This window comes from Pongo abelii, chromosome 10 (genome assembly GCF_028885655.2).
Source record: "Pongo abelii isolate AG06213 chromosome 10, NHGRI_mPonAbe1-v2.0_pri, whole genome shotgun sequence".
In the NCBI taxonomy this organism is placed as follows: domain Eukaryota; kingdom Metazoa; phylum Chordata; class Mammalia; order Primates; family Hominidae; genus Pongo; species Pongo abelii.
In genome coordinates, this window is record NC_071995.2 from 42,692,932 (window position 1) to 42,707,071 (window position 14,140).

Genomic DNA, 14,140 nt, shown 5'->3' on the forward strand with positions numbered 1-14,140 from the left:
GAAGGATTGTCCCAAGATCCCAGCTGACCTGCCAGCTGACAGCAGATGCCTGACTGAGTCCAGTCCAGAGCAGCAGAACCAGCCCATGGACACAGAACTCATAAGAAATTATTCTAGTTAATTATTTTAAGCCAATAAACTGGGGTGGTTTGTTATACAAGCATACTGGACACTCTTGGGACAGTTGTTTAACCTCTCTTAGAATCCATTTTCTCTTAGGTGAAATGGGATATTTATCCCTAACTCATAGCGCTATTTTGATGTGTAAATACGATAATGCATTCAAAGCATCTTGCTAAGTGTCTGACACTTAAAAGCAAATCAGAGTCATTGTTAACAGAAAGTTAAAAATGAGGTCATCAGCTGAGATTGAGGGCAAGAGACTAGAGTAAGCTGTAGTGAGGAGAGGAGCTAGGGAAAGGTCTGAAATAGCCATCTGAGAAGTGAGAGAATCTATGAATGTATTAGTCTGTTTTCACACGGCTATAAAGAACTGCCCAATGCTGGATAATTTATAAAGAAAAGGGGTTTAATTGATTCATAGTTCCGCAGGGTTGGGAAGGCTTACAACAGGAAACTTTGTAACTTACAGGAAACTTACAACAATCATGGCAGGAGGGGAAGAGGCACATTTTTTTTTTTCTATTTTGAAAAAGCTATTTGCTTTTTTCCAAATATTATTCTAAATAGGTGTTTTACAGATAAGGGTCAATATGAAGTCAAACATTCTATAGAAGAAAATCATTTTTACAGAAATTAAGAATAATTTTAACAGAAGAAAAACCTCACATCTGTCTAGAAGTGGCTGTGTTCCATGGGAAAATTTCAGCATCCAAAGTGCAAAGAAAAAATGACTGGCTTTTCTTACCACAGAAAATATTGACCATCTTCCCTTATAGCCTATTCCTTATTGTTAGTTGGGATGCCAAAGGACAACATATTGACCTTTAGAAGTTGGGCTCCACTGGACAAGTTTGGGAGTATGGGGGTCAAGCATCAGAATGAATTCAATTTTAAAAGAAAATCTGACTTTGACCCCAAATTAACCCAAGGTTCAGCCAATGGCACATTAGAGATAAATACAAGTTGTACTTTCACATTTACAAGGTTGTGCCACTCAACACTATTAAAGACCTAATCATCCAAACTAAAGCTATGCGTACTCCCATCACTAATTCTGTCCTCAGTGCATCCCATTTTTATGAAAGCTGCATATTATAGCTCAGTTCATAATGGGGAATAAGAACTTCCAGTTCTTAGAAGGAGGCATCCTAAATCTTATGGTGTAACCCTTTCTTCGCCCCACCCTCCCACTTCCCACCCTGAGACAAGCCAACCTTATCAGATAGGTAGGGTTTCTGTCATTGTCTCATGGAAATCAGTTTGAATGAAACTAGAGAAAGATCGTTCATTCCATGAGCAGCATTTGGCTTTAAGCCAAAGGAGTAATAACCCCCTTCCCCAAAAGAATCACCATCAATTCCATACTAACCCTTCTACCCCTGGAAAGATGTCTCATCTAAAAGCTCCCAACAAAGACCAGAACAAGGTACTGATATTATGTGACTCAAGGAGAAGGAAGGGGAGCTATATATAATATTAGTAAAACCCTCATGCAAAATTAAACTTGAGTAAAAGCCTGGAGAATGCTAAAAGTAGTAATGAGTAGAGGAGGCTGTAGAGCAGAGAGTACAGATGTGTCCTTTCTTATAGTCAATCAATGCTGGGAGTAATAGGCAGATGTGACTTCACTTGAGCATTGAAGAAGCAAAAAAGTTGCCTTGCCATCCTAGGTTAGTGGCAGACTTGCTCTTGCTCCCAAATCTGGGAGTGTTCTTTGTGAGGGTGGAACAGACTCTCTGTGACAGGGAACTAGAAGAAGGAGTCTTGAGAAGCTGATGTTCAGGAGTGGTCACAGGTCCCAGTAAACTCACTTTAATATCTGGTGTTGAAAAGGCATTTGAGTTTTCAGTGACATGTAGGGGGTCAGTGTTCTCTTGCTCCACTATCGTGAACTGACTCCAATACTCCAGGGGCAAGGAAAGCAGGCGCTCGACCACCTTGGGTTGACACTTGATGTCCTGTAACATCATCACTGGGTCTGGATTGGGCACAGCATGGGCCACTATTGTAGGGCCAAAGACTTTCGCCAGACTGGCAACATTCATTTTAGTATGTGGACTCTGAGCCACTCTCTGCAAGTGAATCATGAGGAAAGCCAATGTGTCCCTGTTGGCCTGGGGCAGTTCACCAACAGCCTGGTACATGGCAGATATGCTGTTGTCTTCATCTATGATTCCTGCTGCTTCCATAAAGGCTTTGTTTAAGCAAAAGGTCAGAAGAGGTTCTTTGAAGTTTTGAAGAAAGTCTTTTAGAAGACCACAGATAGCATGGATATCATCCACTTTGCTGACGAGGGGTACAGTTTTCACTCTGAGGAATTTCTCTTTCAGCTTTTACTGTGCCGTCACAGCCCGAGATCCTATACAGGCCTGTCTCAGTAAGACCTCTCTGCTCAATCTCATTTACACAATGCACAACAATGGGGGGATCATTGGAGAAGTCTGGGACACAAAGTCGGCCATCATTCCCTCTCCAATCTTGACAGGTGTTCCTATCAGGGTAGGAATGCAGGGAAGGGGACAGTGGTCCCGACATTCTAGATGAGAGATCACACAACAGTCATGACACTTCAGCGATAGTTTCCCAAATTTTATCTGCTTTCCACATGGAACATAGAATTCAGGTTTAATAACCGTCTTGGAGACAAAGTCATGCAGGCGCATCCCTCTGTTACCCTGTGGCATTTCCACATTGTCTCAGTTCTTGGCTCCAGCTGCCTGCTGTTCAGGGTGGGGTCACTGTTCCAGGGTTGTAAAGTACCTGTTTTCCTTTGGCTCCTGGTCCAATATGGCACAGTCTCAGTAGTGGACACAGCTTTGATGGGCCCGCCATCATTGGGAACAGTCACTGTAGTTTTTGCAACTATGGATTCATTCCGCCTGGTCTACTGTGGAGCCAATGGAACGAGTTTTCTTTACAGGTCCAGAGGGACCATCAACAAACTGTCGGCTACTAGAGCGCCTCTTTTCTCTCTGCTTCAGCTTGAAAGTCTTCACCAAAGAAGAGTCGCAATCCAGTGATTCATCGGTCTTGTCAAAGCTGATACCTGATAAAATGGAACCAGATTCATCGATGATTGATGGTCTTTTGTTCCCAGCATTGCTGCTGGATGGTTGGCCTCTGTTGAGAAAAGCCAAAGCTGATTTTTGCTCCCCGCTTAGTTGAATGCTGCCAGATATGTCACACAGGAACATCTCTCGAGTCAGCTGAACCTGTTACTCCAGCTTTTCCCAGTCAGCCTCAGCTCTCCGTTTGGATGTCTGCATCCACCTGATTATGTGCATGCTTCAGCATAACATCCAGAGCATTTCACTCAGTCTCTGCTTTTATCTGAAGATCCTTGTATTTCCCCAGCTCATAGTCAGTCCTCTCCCACTTTTTAAAGAAATCCTCAAAGTCCTTCACCAACTGGATAAATTGGAGTTCGTTTCCTTCACTGAGAATCTCCGACCGGCGCACAAGCTGCTCAAACAGATTCCGCATATTCAGCATAGTAGTATCCATCCTTTTCAGTCAGCCTGGCCTCACCTGGGCAGCCCTTCACTTTGCTCTGCACATCAATCAAGGGCAGAGCAGCGGCCGTGTGCCCAGCTCCTGAAGCACATCTTAACATGGTGGCAGGTGAGAGAGAACAAGCATGAGAAGGAGGAACTATCAGACACTTATAAAACCATCAAATCTCATGAAAACTCACTATCAGGAGAACAGCATGGGGAACAGCGCCCCCATGAACCAATCACCTCCCACCAGGTCTTTCCCTCTGCACCTGGGGATCATGGGGATCACAATTCAAGATGAGATTTGGATGGGAAAACAAAGCCTAACCATATCAGAGAGGAAAGTGCCAGACAACACAGTAGATCTCAGCTGAGGCATCAGACCATGAATTTTTAGTGGCTTTTTAATAGGCACATACTATTGTGTGCTTTTCTCCAAAAGGACCTAAGACTAGAAGGGAGAGTTGGTCTGTTTCATAGTGACAGTTCTGCAGGCAGACTCTGGAAAAAGAACCCAGGAGCAATGAGCATGAGTAAAGATATGCATTTTGTAGGGTAGGCTGGAAAGGGAAGATAGGAGGAACCCTGAGAAGTTAGGGGACCAGCGATCTCAGTAGGGTATAAAATTTGTGAATCATAAATACCAAAGTGAGAGCACTGGTGAAAGAAATGATTGTGATCAGTGAGGTGGCTGCAAGTGTTAAAATTTCAGAGGCAGAGCAGTTCCAGTTAATGAAACATTTTAACATAATGGTAATGGGAGTGAGAGGCTAAAGTGGCAACAAGTCCAAGCCAATACATTTGAGAAAGTTAGAGATATCTGAGGTAGAGGCAATAGATGGAATATCCCCATAGATACTGAATTCACCAAGGATGTTATATTAGTCTGTTCTCACACAGCTTTAAAGAACTACCTGAGACTGGGTAATTTATGAAAAGAGGTTTAACTGACTCGCAGTTCCACAGGCTGTATAGGAAGCATGACTGCGAGGCCTCAGAAAACTTACAATCACAGTGGAAGGTGAAGGGGGAAACAAGCACCTTCTTCACATGGTAGCAGAAGAGAGTGCACAAGAGGAGAAGAGCCACGCACTTTTAAGCCATCAGATCTTGTGAGAACTCACTATCATGAGAACAGCATGGGGGAAATCTGCCCCATGATCCAATCACCTCCCACCAGGTCCCTCCCCCAACATTGAGAATTACAATTCAACATGAGATTTGTGTGGGGACAAAGAGCCAAACCATATGGGATATCAAACCAGCCTCCTACACACAGTAGATATTATGGCTGATGGACAGCTCCAGCACCTCTCAAAATTTTGTTGGTAACTTAATTCTTTCTCCTGTTCCGGTTCAAAAGATTCTGGCAGAGGACTTTGGTGACACGCTTGTGCTTAGACCTAGAGAGGCAGAGTATGATGACTAAAAACAAATAACTAAAGTGAGAAAAAAAGCAATTTCCCAAAAGATGAAATGCTGTTCCCAGAAGAATGAAGTGGAGGTTAGTGTATTACAAAAGAAAACAAACAAATTACACCTACATGTCTACCACATTTGCAAGACTGTAATGTTGTTCACGCAGAATCTGTTGTTTAAAACTCCTATCTCCTAGAACCCATATTGTGCAGTCTTCAAATATTCCCCAGTAAAAGGAACCAGGACTCTCTGGAGAAACAGCTGAATCCACCTCTGCAGCAGGATGAGCTTGGAAGATCTAGCCATATAAGGAAGCAACAAGGCTATCTGGGATCACATTAAAAAGACACAGGAGCCTAATTGAAGGTACTGCCACTAGGAAAAGATGGGGCAGCTTGAGTATTGTATTAGTTTGTTTTCACACTACTGATAAAGACATACCCAAGATTGGGCAATTTACCAAAGAAAGAAGTTTCATTGGACTTACAGTTCCACATGGCTGGAGAGGCCTCAGAATCATGGCATAAGGCAAAAAGCACATCTTACATCACAGCAGGCAAGAGAGAGAATGAGAGCCAAGCTAAACATGTTTCCCCTTATCAAATCGTCAGATCTTGTGAGACTTATTTACTACCACGAGAACAGTATGGGAGAAACCGCCCCCATGATTCAATTATCTCCCACTGGGTCCCTCCCACAACACATGGGAATTATGGGAGTACAATTCAAGATGAGATATGGGGGAGAACACAGAGCCAAACCATATCAAGTATGAAAAGGAATAATGACTGTAATGGACCAAAATTTCTCAAATAGGTTAAAAATCCATGAGTTTAACATGATAATTTTTTAAAAAACTCATTGGACCCCTTGGAATGCTATGGTACCAATTCACTATTCTGAAAATGACAAATACATGGAAATACATATTCATCCTGTATTTTAGCATAAGCAAATAATTTATAGGAGGTAAGTGCTCCTTTACAGAAGAATTTAAGTGTATGCCAATAAATGCAGAAGTAATGATAGAATTGGTGTATCATCATTACCTAAAAGATAGGCATATTGAGAAGGCAACACCTGAATCTACTGATCAATTTAATATGACAAAATAGACAACCTGATATTGTATTATATGTTAGTTTATAAAGGTCCCAGTTAGTGACCTCTCTGCATCCAGTCTTTCACACTCCAACTTTGAACTAAGTCTTGTGACTTCCTTTGGCCCACAGACAGTAAGCAAGGGCTTGAAAAAGCACTTGTGAGTTTCTTCTGCCTTTGTATTAGTCTGTTGTCATGCTGCTATAAAGAACTGCCCAAGACTGAGTAATTTATAAAGGAAAAAGGTTTAATTGACTCACAGTTCTGCAGGGCTGCGGAGGCCTCAGGAAACTTACAATTATGGCAGAAGGGGAAGCAAACATGTCCTTCTTCACATGGTGGCAGGAAGGAGAAGCACCAAGCAAAGGGGGAAAAGCCCCTTATAAAACCATCAGATCTCGTGAGAACTCACTCACTGTCACAAGAACAGCATGAGGATAACCGCTCCCATGATTCATGATGTCGTGGGTCCTTCCCACGACATGTGGGGATGATGAGAATTACAATTCAAAATGAGATTTGGGTGAGGACACAGACAAACCATATCATTCCACCCTTATCCCCTCCCAAATCTCATGTTCTCACATTTCAAAATTAATTATACCTTCCCAACAGTTCCCCAAAGTCTTAACTCATTCCAGCATTAATACAGAAGTCCAAGTGCAAAGTCTTACTGAGACAAGGCAAATCCCTTCTGCCTATGAGCCTGTAAAATTGAAAAGCAAGTTAGTTACTTCCTAGGTACAATGGGGGTACAGGCATTGGGTAAATACACCCAGTCCAAATGGGAGAAATTGGCCAAAACAATGGGGCTACAGGCCTCATGCAAGTCCCAAATCCAGTAGGGCAGTCATTAACCTTAAAGTTTCAAAATCATCTCCTCTGACTCCATGTCTCACATCTAGGTCACACTGATGTGAGAGAAGGGCCCCCATAGCCTTGGGCAACTCTGCCCCGTGGCTTGGCAGGGTACAGCCTCCTCTCAGCTGCTTTCATGGCTGGCGTTGAGTGTCTGTGGCTTTTCCAGGCACACGATGCAAGCTGTCAATGGATCTACCATTCTGGGATCGATCTGGAGGATGGTGGCCCTCTTCTCATAGCTCCACAAGGCAGTGCCCCAGTAGAGACTCGGTGGGGTGGCTCCCAACCCCACATTTCCCTTCTGCACCACCCTAGCAGAGGCTCTCCATGAGGGTTCCGGTCCTGCAACAAACTTCTGCCTAGACATCCAGGCATTTCCATACATCCTCTGAAATCTAGGCAGAGGTTCCCAAACCTCAATTCTTGAACTTCTGTGGACCCACACGCCCAACACCAAGTGAAAGCCGCCAAGGCTTAGGGCTTGCACCCTCTGAAGCAACATTCTTTGAGCTGTATGTTGGCACCTTTTAGCCACGACTGGAGCTGAAGCAGCTGGGATACAGGGCATCATGTCCTGAGGCTGCACAGAGCAGGAGGTCCCTGGTCCTGGTCCACAAAACCATTTTTCCTTTCTAGGCCTCTGGACCTATGATGGGAGGGGCTGCTGTGAAGGTTTCTGATATGCCCTGGAGACATTTTCACCATTGTCTTGGTGATTAACATTCAGCTCCTCATTACTTATACAAATTTCTGCAGCTGGCTTGAATTTCTTACCAGAAAATGAGGTTTTCTTTTCTAGTGCATCATCAGGCTGCAAATTTTTCAAACTTTTATGCTCTGCTTTCTCTTGAAGGCTTTGCCACTTAAAAATTTCTTTCAGCAGATACCCTAAATTGTCTCTCTCAAGTTCAAAGTTCTTCAGATATCTAGGGCAGGGGCAAAATGCCACTAGTCTCTTTGCTAAAGCATAGCAAGAGTCAGCTTTATTCCATGATATGGTTTGGCTCTGTGTCCCCATGCAAATCTCGTCTTGAACTATACTCCAATAATTCTCACGTGTTGTGGTAGCGACCCGGTGGGACATAATTTGAATCATGGGGGCGGTTTCTCCTATACTGTTCTTATGGTAGTGAATAAGTTTCATGAGATCTGATGGTTTTATCAGGGATTTCCACTTTTGCATCTCTCTCATTTTCTCTTGCCTCCACCATGTAAGAAGTGCCTTTTGCCTCCTGCCATGATTCTGAGGCCTCCCCAGCCATGTGGAACTGTAAGTCCAATTAAACCTCTTTTTCTTCCTGGTACCGGGTGTGTCTTTATAAGCAGCGTGAAACAGAATAATACACTCCAGTTCCCAAGAAGTTCCTCGTCTCCATGTGAGACCACCTCAGCCTGGACTTCATTGTCCATATCACTGTCAGCATTTGGTCAAAGCCATTCAACAAGTCTCTAGGAAGTTCCAAACTTTCCCACATTTTCCTCTCTTCTTCTGAACCCTTCAAACTGTTCCAGCTTTTTTGCCTGTTACCAAGTTTTAAATTTGCTTCCACATTTTGGGGTATCTTTACAGCAGCGCCCCACTACTCAGTACCAATTTATGGTATGAGTCCATTCTCACACTGCTATAAAGAACTGCCCAAGATTGGGTAATTTATAAAGGAAAGAAGTTTAACTAACTCACAGTTCTGCAGGACTGGGGAGGCCTCAGGAAACTTAAAATCATGGTGGAAGGGGAAGCAAACACATACTTCTTCACATGGTGGCAGTAAGGAGAAGTGCCAAGCAAAGGGGAAAAGCCCTTTATAAAACCATTAGATCTTTTGGGAACTCACTATCATGAGAACAGCATGAGGGTAACTGCCCCCATGATTCAACTACCTCCCTCCAGGTCCCTCCCATGACACATGTAGATTATGGGAACTACAGTTCAAGATGAAATTTAAGTGGGGACACAGCTAAACAATATCAGCCTTCCTTGAACACCCTGCAATCTCTATGGGAATAAACCTGGGGTCACCCCCCGGAAAGAGGAGAGACCACATGGAGTAGAGCTGAATTGATCCAACTGAGACCATTCTAGACTAGCCACATCCCAACCTCTGAAATATATTTTGCCAAAAACCATTGAAATAAATCTTTAATCTGGCTGGGCGCAGTGGCTCACCCCTGTAATCCCAGCACTTTGGGAGGCCGAGGGGGGAAATCACTTGAGTCCAGTAGTTCAAGACCAGCCTGGGCAACATGGTAAAATCCCATCTCTACCAAAAAATACAAAAATTAGCCCAGCATGGTGGTACACACCTGTAGTCCCAGCTACGTGGGAGGCTGAGGTGGGAGGATTGCTGGAGCCCGGGAGGTGGAGGTTGCAGCGAGCCAAGATTGTGCCACTGCACTCCAGCCTGGGTGATGGAATGAGACCCATTCTCAAAAAAAAAAAAAAAAAAAAAAAAGAATATATATATATATACTTGAATCTGATCAAACCTCTACAGGAAATGCAGGAAAAGGAGAAACATATTAAATAACTCTTCAGGTATACAATCTCTAAAATCCAGAATATAAGACATTCTACACAACAAATAACTGACTTCATTGTTAAATAAATGACAAAAAAAAAAGAAGGAACTGTTACAGACTAAAAATAAATCTAAATCAATTAAATGCAACAGGTAGACTTAGCTTGGCTCATGATTAGAATAAAATAGTGACAAAAAAGGCATGAGATAATTGGGGAAATTTGAACATCGATTAACTATTTGATGATATGGAGAAGTTGTTGCATATTTTACTTTATTTATATAGAGAGACTGGGTCTCACTATATTACCAGACTGATCTCAAACTCCTGGCCACAAGTGACCCTCCTTCCTTGGTCTCCCAAAGTGCTGGGATTACAGGCATGAGCCACTGCACCCGGCCCTGGCATATTTTGTGCAATGGTGAACATCTATAGTCCCAGCTACTACAGAGGCTGAGGTGGGAGGATCTCTTCACCCCAGGAGTTTGAGGCTGCAGTGCGCTATGATTGAAAGCTGGGTATCTTTGAAGATAATGAAATTCAACAGGTTAAGCCATCTAACAACAGATTTTACTGTAACTGTAGAAGCACTGAGAAAATCCAAGGCAGAACTCATGGAAATCAGTGAAGATAAAACTAAATTCAGAAGGTCTCCACGCAAGCCCCTCCCTGAGGTGACTGATGAGTCTAAAACTGATGTAAAAACAGATCTGTTTATATCAACAGCTTCCCAACTGATACAACTCTTGATGACATAAAAGAATGGCTAAAAGATAAAGGTCAAGTACAATATTCAGATGAGAGGAACATTGCATAAAGCATTTAAGGGATCAGTTTTTGCTATGTTTGGTAGCATTGAATCTGCCAAGAAATTTGTAGAGACCCCTGGCCAGAAATACAACAACACAGAACTGCTAATACTTTTCAAGGAAGATTACTTTGCCAAAAAAAAAAAAAAAAATGAAGAAAGAGAACAAAATGAAGTGAAAGCTAAATTAAGAGCTAATCAAGAGCGAGAAGAAAAACAAAAGTTAGAAGAAGATGCTGAAATGAAATATCTAGAAGAAAAGATTGGATGCTTGCTGAAATTTTCAGGTGACTTAGATGATCAAACCTGTAGAGAAGATTTACACATTCTTTTCTCAAATCATGGTGAAATAAAATGAATAGACCTTGTCAGAGGAGCAGAACAGGGGATGGAATAATTCTAATTAAAGTAAATGTCAAGGAAGTATTGGGTAAAGCCAAAGACGCAAGTAATGGTAACCTACAATTAAGAACAAAGAAGTGAATTGGGAAGTACTAGAAGGAGAGGTGGAAAAAGCAGCATTGAAAAAAATCTTAGAAGACCAACACAAGAATCCGTAAACAAATAGAAGTCAAAAGGTTGCAGATTTAAAAGAAGAGGAAAGGGTAATTAAGCTGTCCGGCCTGGGTCTGCTAAAGGAAAAGTACGTTTCAAGGTAAAAAAAAAAAAAAACAATCTGCTAATGATGGTGAACAGGATGAAAATGGTGCTACTAGACTAGTGAAATGAGCAAGAGAAGAAACAGACAGAAGAACTTGCATCAAAACAACAGAAAATGGTGTCAGTAGCTTAGTAAACCAGTAGTTTAGTAAACACATTTTTTATTCGTTGTATTAGGTTTTAAGCTGCTTTTTGTTTTGGGGAGCTTTTAAAATGAAAAACAAATTAGGTCCACTTCAATGTCCATATGTGAGAAAGGAGAAGTTTTTTTGTTGTTTAACTTGTCTTTTTTTGTTATCTAAATGAGGATTTTTTAAAAATGCATAGTTCTGTTTGTGTTGTTTCAGATTATTCAAGTATTGAAAGGAAGAGTCTTCCCTTAAATTGCCTTTGTAATATGATAATATGTTAGTACGAGCTAATAAAATATATTCTTTATTAAAAAACAAAAACAAAATAATCTACAAAGTTTGGCAAGTGATAAATGAAACAGAACAAGAGCAATAAGGAATGTGTGATTGCTGAAGCTGGATAATGGTATGTTGGCTCATTAAACTATTCTCTCGCATTCATATATATTTGTCTAATTTCCAAAATAAAAATAGGCAAAACAAAGTCCTTCATTACCTACAAATTATTTCCCGAAAGTGACTTCCACTAACAGTTTTTTATATTGTTTTCCAGACATCTTCCATGTATATGGAGGCAAGTTCATGTCTATCTATATATGTATATGTATTTGCAAGTGCATATAATTTTTAAAACAATGGAAATCATACTGTATAAGACAAAATGAAATGGAATAAATTAAATCCCCCAGGTATTTGTCTACATAATGGCAAACATCTGAATATTTACATAAATATATGTATGTGTAATGGTTTTGGAGCAGGGGAGATTCAACATCTATAAATCTAGCCTGTCAGATTTGACTGTTTTTTAATGTGATATTAAAAGTATAATAGTTATTTTTACATTAATAAAAATCCTCCTCATAAATACAGACACTTTTTTGAATTAAATAATACATATTTTGGAGTCATGAATAGATAGGTCTTGCATACACTTTCCCTCTTCACCAAATGATTGTTTAATAGACATTGTGTATAAGAGTCTTATGAAACATTTGCTTAAGGAAGCAAAATTTAAATTTACTTTTACTAAAAGATCCTCAAAGTCCATATTTTTGACATATTCTGTAAACCCCTATAATCTAATATATAGCTTTATACCTAGAAATCATTTGATAAATATGTCATTGCATGTGATGTGCTGTCAATGTTGAAGTTGATGATGATAAAATATAGGCCTAAGTAATTTCTGTAATAACCAGAATAATTTCTGTAATAATTCAGCAAAAATCAACTTGATAGCAAATTGTCCAATTGGAAGTAATGTTCAAAATAAGACATTCTAAGCAAACTTCTTTTCTCATCAAGACCAAGCAAGAGCATTTATCTCTTAAAATATCCCAGGCCAAAACTGTCAGATGTCTGTGCTGCCTTGAGCAGTATCAACCCTCTACTCTAGGAAAGTCTTGCAAATTACAATTCAATGCTCTTTTCAACCAAAAGCACAAGTCATTCTCCCAGATTTTTATAGTTAAATATCAACTTTGCTACCAGTATATTTTGCATATAAAGCAAACTGATCATTTTTTTAGCCTACATAGGAGAGTGTCTGCTTGAGAATTCAGTCTTGAACTGATGTTTCTCTGAATTCTGTCAAAAATATAGGTGAGAAAAAAAGTACATTTGATAGTATGTATAAGAGATGTAAAAATCCATTTTTCTGTATTTTCTGTGTTCTATTTTAGTTATCTTTTAGTATTACTGTTGTTCTTTGGAATGGTATGTATCTGTAATGTGGTTAGTATTTTACTTTAAATACTTTAGCCTAAGAAATGGATCTATAAAGACGCATAATTTAGTTTTAGGTTATACATACCTCAGGGCTGGTTAGTTGGTATTTGACCAAAAGCCAATAATCCAGAAGAGGCTACCAAAAGCACTTTGGTTATCTTTAACTTCAATTAAGGGTTTTTTAGTTACCACTACTGACGTGATAAATTATTTTTTCCCAGTGGATAGATAAGTGATGTTAGAGGTGTGGAGAAAAACACTTTCATTTTTACATGAAAGCTTATACTTTCCCGAATGGAAAAGAAGGCTTAATTCTGAATCAGTCCTGTGTTCAATCACCGACTTAAAGAATTGTTGTCTAAACTGAGCTATGACGTTAGCATCTCATATTGGAACATTGTCACATTTCCTCAAGTGAACCTCTTATACAGGGTAGAAACTTGGAAGGACCAAGAGCTGGAACATCACAGAGTTTATAAAACATTATATGACTGTTTCTTTGCCTGCTAGCACATAAAATGTTTAAATATATCATAAAATTCAGTTTGACCCTTGTTTTCATGCTTGGTAGTAGAGTTATGGGTATAGTTCGATATCCACTAATGAGCTTAATTAGGTATTAGAGGCTACTCATGTTTAAGAAAATGAGGATGCCTAAATAGGCTCAGGCCATTTTGCTGAAGTTCCTTGAAGAACCACTTTGGAAGGCCGGGAGCTGTGGTTCATGCATCTAATCCCAGCACTTTGGGAGGCTGAGGTGGGCAGATCACCTGAGGTCAGGATTTCGAGACCAGCCTGACCAACATGGAGAAACCCCGTCTCTACTAAAAAAAAAAAAAAAAAAAATACAAAAATTAGCCAGGCATGGTGGCACATGCCTGTAATCCCAGCTACTCAGGAGGCTGAGGCAGGAGAATTGCTTGAACCCAGGAGGCGGAGGTTGCGCCATTGCACTCCAGCCTGGGCAACAACAGCAAAACTCCATCTGAAAAAAAAAAAAAAAAAAAAAACCACTTTGGCCTGTGCTGAAATCTGGCCGCCAAAAAAGAACAACCTCAAAAAGTCAAACGACTTAAGGGTCAGATGGGTAAAACCTGTGCGTAGGGTGTAAAATAATAGAGAATGTGAGTTAGCAATTAAAGAGGAGACAATAAGGAGATGAGAGAGCCTGCCAAACAGAGCATTTGCCTAAGTGTATGTTGTCATTTGGGTGGAGAAGTGGGATGGAACCAGATCATGCTGGGTCTTGTATGCAGCACTCAGGATTTTGGATTTTGTCTTCACAGCAATGA

General features: G+C 40.7%; 2 pseudogenes; one reads left to right on the forward strand and one right to left on the reverse strand.

Annotated features, from left to right (window-relative positions):
* Nucleotides 1–1,424: 1,424 nt before the first annotated feature.
* LOC100447982 (rac GTPase-activating protein 1-like) lies at nt 1,425–3,647 on the reverse strand (annotated as a pseudogene).
* Nucleotides 3,648–10,021: 6,374 nt separating this feature from the next.
* LOC100448348 (lupus La protein-like) lies at nt 10,022–11,130 on the forward strand (annotated as a pseudogene).
* The last annotated feature ends 3,010 nt before the right edge of the window (nt 11,131–14,140 follow it).